The sequence below is a fragment of the Sinocyclocheilus rhinocerous genome, unplaced genomic scaffold (assembly GCF_001515625.1).
Source record: "Sinocyclocheilus rhinocerous isolate Xijiao unplaced genomic scaffold, SAMN03320098_v1.1 scaffold711, whole genome shotgun sequence".
Classification (NCBI taxonomy): Eukaryota; Metazoa; Chordata; class Actinopteri; order Cypriniformes; family Cyprinidae; genus Sinocyclocheilus; species Sinocyclocheilus rhinocerous.
The window spans coordinates 105,149-111,478 of record NW_015641018.1 but is presented as its reverse complement, the minus strand read 5'-3'; positions in this window follow the sequence as shown (position 1 = coordinate 111,478).

Here is a 6,330-nt window from a genome sequence, read left to right as displayed (position 1 = left end):
ATGTGCTCCGTTTGTATTGTAAACAGCTACGTCCTTAATATCGCTTATCAGTTTGAGCCCGATTGAGAAGCAAAGGATATTATTGAAGAGGATTGTGCAGAACCTGTGCAAGCACGGAATTTAGGCCTATGTTTTTTGTTTGTTGTTGTCTCATACTTTTAGATACGCTGTTATTTGTAAATGCTACTGCTTATGTTAGCTTGTTAGCTTTTAATATACAGTTTTATAATAACTAACGTTAAAAAAGTGAAATCGCAATGAACCACCCCTTTAATATTTTAAAACTGAAAGCCTGGGTCTAGGACAAGGTTAAACAATAACATCTACACAATAAAAGTTAATTAACATGCTTACAGAACTGTTATGTGACCTTCATATGATAAAAGGAAAAAAACATCTGCGAGTTTTAAATTAAAAGTAACCTCTGGCACCTAAAGTTCCCTTTGTTCAAGAAACACCCACATATAGGCGAGAAAATAAAAACAAGAACATGATAATAGAACAGCACAGATGAAACGTGAGATTGGATGGAAAGAAGTAAAAAAGACCTGAGATGAGATGGAAGGTCTGAGGACAGGGAGGGAGAGAGGAATGAAAGTCCTGATGGAGCGGGGCATGAGAGAAACAGAGATGGGGTGAGCAAAAGAAGGGCAGCTTCAGAGAGGGATATCCACCCTCAGGGCCCGATGCAACCCCTGTTCTTCAAAGGCAACCCCGCACACGCACACAGGCGGTGGGGCCACAGAGATGGGACTGATATATTGTTTACTGTAGTTCACCTACCCCCGGGCTTGAAGTGATCTCACAGCCACATCACACAATCACAGAGACCACCGATCTTGCAAGTTCAATCATATACACACACATTCATACTCTCTTTTTCTCTGCTTCTTTCATACGTATAGCCATGCCAATACACAGTTCCACATGCGCACAGTGAACATGCCCATAAATAAAAGTTGCCACGGGCGAACAGACTTAAAATTCAAGCAGGTCAAATTCCTGCTTGACTCATTTACCTTAATAGTAAAATGAATACCGAGTACCACAGGTACACAGATGACAACATGAAAAATGTACCATCATTAACATCTATATTGTCTGCAACCATTATAGAAAGTTAACATCAAATATATGCACTTGAATTATTGTGCTCGCTTGAATTATTATGTGAGGCATATTCACATTTAAATATTTTATGATAATTAGGCACCCCTCTGTAACATATAGGTAAAACACCCAGACACATTACAATATAAAAATGGATAGAAATATGCTTAATTGTCATAAAAAGTAAACCTGCAAAAATCTCAAATGGTTTCTATATGTAAAATGTTTTATTATTATCATTACTTTTGAAGTGACATCACTTGGACATGTTTTCTAGAGATTTCCCCACAGATCCGAATGAGTGATTGTGTACATTCACTCTGTCCCCTTGTGGATACAATGAGAATTGCTTTGAATGAAGAAAAAAAATAAGACTGAGATGTTTTAATACACATTTTAAAAAAAAAATAGTATTAATATTTATTTTAAATGTTTTAATAAATTAATTAATTAATTTTAATTTTTAGATTTATCGGTCAAACATAAAAACAAGATCGATCTGAATGTTGTGATGTATACAGTAGAGTGTATGAACGTTTCATTTCCCACACTCAGACACTTTCACTGGTGTTTTTATTATAGGAGTGCATGAGGAGCTCATAAAGTGTGCATTTGCCTTAGCACTTTAATAAAACACTCCTCATCCAACATTAGCATGTGTGTGTGTGTGTGTGTGTGTGTGACTGATGATTAGACATAGTGAGCCACCAAAAGCAGCACATTGTCCATTCTCTTTACACAGACAGACACATAACAGCATTACCGACAGCTTTGTATTCTGGCACATTCATTAGAGAAACCCATACTGGATTGCAAAAGGATACACACAAAAGCTGACTACGCACCTTTACACACATACATAAACTCCTGTCAACAGTCTTGACTAGACTTGTGCCGGTATTCGGTCATGCGATATATGACGGTAAATTAAAAGCATTAGCAATTAATCGCAACATGAGAATTTGATACCGGCATATCCCTAGTCTTGACATATTAAATCATCCTGTTACTGTCACTCTGTTCTTCCTGCACAACACCTCTAATTGCCCTAAACTCATGCAAATGCACCTGTGTTTGCTCATAGGCGAGTGTGTGTGTGTGTGTGTGTGTGTGTGTGTGTTGTGTGTGTGTGCGTGCGTGTGTGTGTGTGTGTGTGAGTGTGTGTGTATGTGTGTGTGCGTGCGCTATTTATCAGTGTATTAACTGAAGGACTCTTCAGCAGAACAGACCAAGTAGATCATTACGTGGAGTGGGACGGTCTGCATAAGAAAGTCTGTCTGGAGATTGCTTTGATTTGCATTTGGCTTAACCTTAATCACAAACACAAAGCCACGCGCACACGCAGTCATGCAAAACCGCGCTTCATTGACATGCACCGGCTCAAAGCCACCTCTGACTAAGATAGAGAACTGTGCCCTGCATTTAATGCCGTCATCTCCTGCCTGGATCTCACAACTGAAGCATTAAATATAAACACGCATGCAGGTGAGGCGACTCGGTACGGCACACATCCCGAGGTGGAATACTTGGCCCATTTTCCTGTCGAATATAAAGCACAGCCCTGACTGTACATTCCCTGCTAGACTGAGTCATTTAAATTGACCAGTGAATTGTAAATTGAATTTCCGAGTCTCTCAAAAATGGGGTGCACCAAAATGAAATGAAATCCAATATTACATGCCTGGCTGGCCGATGATAATAAAACCCTTTTAGGCTTCTTGACGCATCGGCCTTGCAATAACATGAACTACTAATTGAGGGAAGAACTACTGGTTTGTTTATAACTGCTTGTTTACCTGTTACTAGTGTGACAACCAAATGGGAAGGAAAAAGTTGACATTAAGGTGAAATCAGGTATAAATTACTCTATTTGGGATGTTAAACTGGCAGTTTAGGTAGATTTTAGATAGAATTTTTATTTTCACTTAAAAGGCTTTAGCTAGACAGCATATTTAATTTTATGCATATCAGAACTAGCCCATTTAATGAGTTGTCTTTAAAGGTGAAATGAAAATTGCCATAATTTCCACCCCCTCAAGACATTCCAAACAAGTATGACTTTCTTTCTTCTGACATTTTGAAGAATGTTGGTAACCAGTTTTGCTGACCACTGTATGGACAAAAAAGTCATATTGGTTTGGAATGGCACCGAATTTCCATTTTTGGGTGAACTAAGGTCTTATGTCACATGTCTCATTTTCTCAACACAACTCATTTTCTTAATCAGATTTTTCGGAAAGCACTGAAAAACAATATGTTTAATGTTGCATCAGTTGTTCGATCAGCTGATCTTAATCTGAGGAAAACAAGGCTGTGAGGGATAGACTACAGTCTTTACATTGACACGCACTGTATGAAGGTCTAGATCATGTAATTTCCAAAACCCACAACTTTTCAAAATGTTTTATGGAGTTTTTGTCTACTTAAAGTTTTTTGGAAAGATGCTGCATGAGCTGAACAACTGACATGTCATAAAACAACAGTAGAAGAATCCATTGAACAGATTGTACTTCCATCCCTCACAGCCTTGTTTTCATACCTGTCAAAAATGAAATATGGTACTACCCTGACAAAAGGTGCAATCACATTAGTGACATTTCAGTGAAATTTCATGGGCAAAAAGGGTCCATTCTCTATTGTAGCAATGTATGAAGCACAGCTCACACAGAAGCCACTTTCAAGCCAAGCAGCTTTCTGATTCTCCGGTTAACACAGAGAATTGCAAAGTCTGTGTGGGGAAATCTTTCAACATAATGCGAAATTCCTGATCAAGTGAAAATATAAGTATAAAGTATAACACACTGAACAAACTGTACATTCCAAATTATAACGGAATTGTATAAGGCATCTAGTCAGACTAAAGTCGAAGATGAAATGTGTTATTTCAGATTCTGTGACAGTTTACAAACACTTCCTTCAATTTCTATTAAACGGACAAATTGGCCTCACCCCAGATTCACAACCATGTATGAGCATACATGACTATGGGTCGGTCAGGATTCTCAAACAAGCAGCAAAGAGTTTTGAAAGTATTATAGAGCAGCGGTGTTTACATTTTGGGGGGGAAATCAACCTAATGGCTTGCTTTGCTATAACTTAAACACATTACAATGCTGTCATCATTTACTTACCCTCATGTCATTCAAAATAACCTGTATGACTTTCTTTCTTCTTTACAAACTCAATGCAATGTTAGTACATTGTAACTCAAGAGTGTCAGCAAAAAAAATGCACATGGCTGACTGAACATTTTCAAACTGCTTCAGTGATTTTTAGTGAAAAACAACATGATGCTTTAGCAATTGTGCAGTGAAATCTTGGCAGACGAGACGCCATTGCTCTCCTGTGAGCCATCCAGTGCTTCACACTCCAGTATAGCAGGTGGGGGAAAAAAATCACTTTTTAGTTGACTAATGCACATTAGTTTGCCAACTGCAACTAAAACACTAGAAAAAGCACTAGAAGAATTTCTTCAATTTCAGGAGTATGAAGTGCACATTGTTTTTAAAGCAAATATTTAATAAATTACCTCCTTTTGTGTGGAGAAGAAATAATGTCATACAGCTTCAGCTTCTACTTGTTACAGAATGTTCTATTCAGAGAATTATTCAAAAGTAACATTCCAAACGAGTTGATTTGCATAACAAAAAAAAAAATTTAATTTTAAAAACTGGATGCTTTAAATGTTCAGAGAACATTCTGAAATAGCAATTTCAAGAGAACAGTAGTAAAAGGTTATTAGAGCATATTTTTGTCAGCTGGGTACCTGTGGTTCAGACAACTTTCTTGTGCCCTGTCACTGTCTCACTTATTTTTGCTCTCTCTCTCTCTCTCTTTCACTAACACACACATACACATACAAGCCATTTGCAACAACAGACTTGATCCTAAATACACCATTTCATGCTCTGGAGCTCAAACAGAGCAGAAAAATGAATCCCTGCAAAACAACTCTATCTCTCCGACGAGAGGCCCCACCGAAAATGAGCCCAAACGGTGTGAGGGCCAACAGAAGTTCTTAAAAGCATCTTGGATTTCTGGAAAAATGCACAATATTGAAATGCGGTGGGAGGCCGAGGCCTCCCGTGCATTTATCTGGCTTTTCAATTAAACATTTCCAGCCTGCTGCATTCCCACATCTCCAGGCAATATCGGCGCATGCGTTTATGTGCACAAGCATCTGTGGGGAAGCTCGCAGTAAAGCTCCGACAGCCAATCCGAACGGACACGGGGAGTTTCCGCACCGCTGGCCCTGCCGTATCAGTGTGTTTGCAGATGAGTACATCAGCTCTCGATCAGCCGATATTACTGGAGATAAGCAGGCAATTTTCCCCACCCTGCACTATACAGCATCTCATTTCAATATGTATTTACGAGCTTGTGTGTGCGCGAGTCTGTGATTATTTTAGAGACTATTGAAACATATTGGAAGTTTAATCTACAAGACGACATAAGGCTATATAAACACATATACCTTTTCACACACAAAAGCACATACGCACACGCACACATACCCATGCATACTGCCCATTCAGATTTTGAATGCAGTTTCCAAAAATGAATCTGTATCTTTGATAATTAAGTTGCATGATTACTGTAGGTTAATAATATGCATCAAAAATGTTGTGGCTGACAGTCAGTCCAATTGAATTGCACCTTCTGCAAATCATTTGCTTTAAATTTAAGATTCTGACATCATCTAGCCACTCTCATGCTGCAAAAGAATTTGTGATCCTGGACCACAAAACTAGTCATAAGTCGCTGGGGTATATTTGTAGCAATAGCCAATAATACATTGTATGGGTCAAAATTATCAATTTTTTAATGCCAAAAATCATTAGAATATTAAGTAAAGATATTAAGATAATGTTCCATTAAGATATTTTGTAAATTGCCTACCATAAATATATCAAAACTTAATTTTTGACTAGTCATATGCATGGCTATAAGAACTTCATTTGGACAACTTTAAAGCCAATTTCCAATTACCAATTTCTCGGCTAAATATTGTCCTATTCTAACAAACCATAGGCTACATCAATGGAAAGCTTATTTATTTAGCTTTCAGATGATGTATAGATCTCAATAAAAAAAATTTAAAAGACCCTTATGACTGGTTTTGTGATCCAGGGTCACATTTAACAAAATATCAGAGCTGCTCTATTCCGTGTGCTCTATTGCTCAGTATCATTTAGTTAATTTCATTAGTATTTTGTGTGT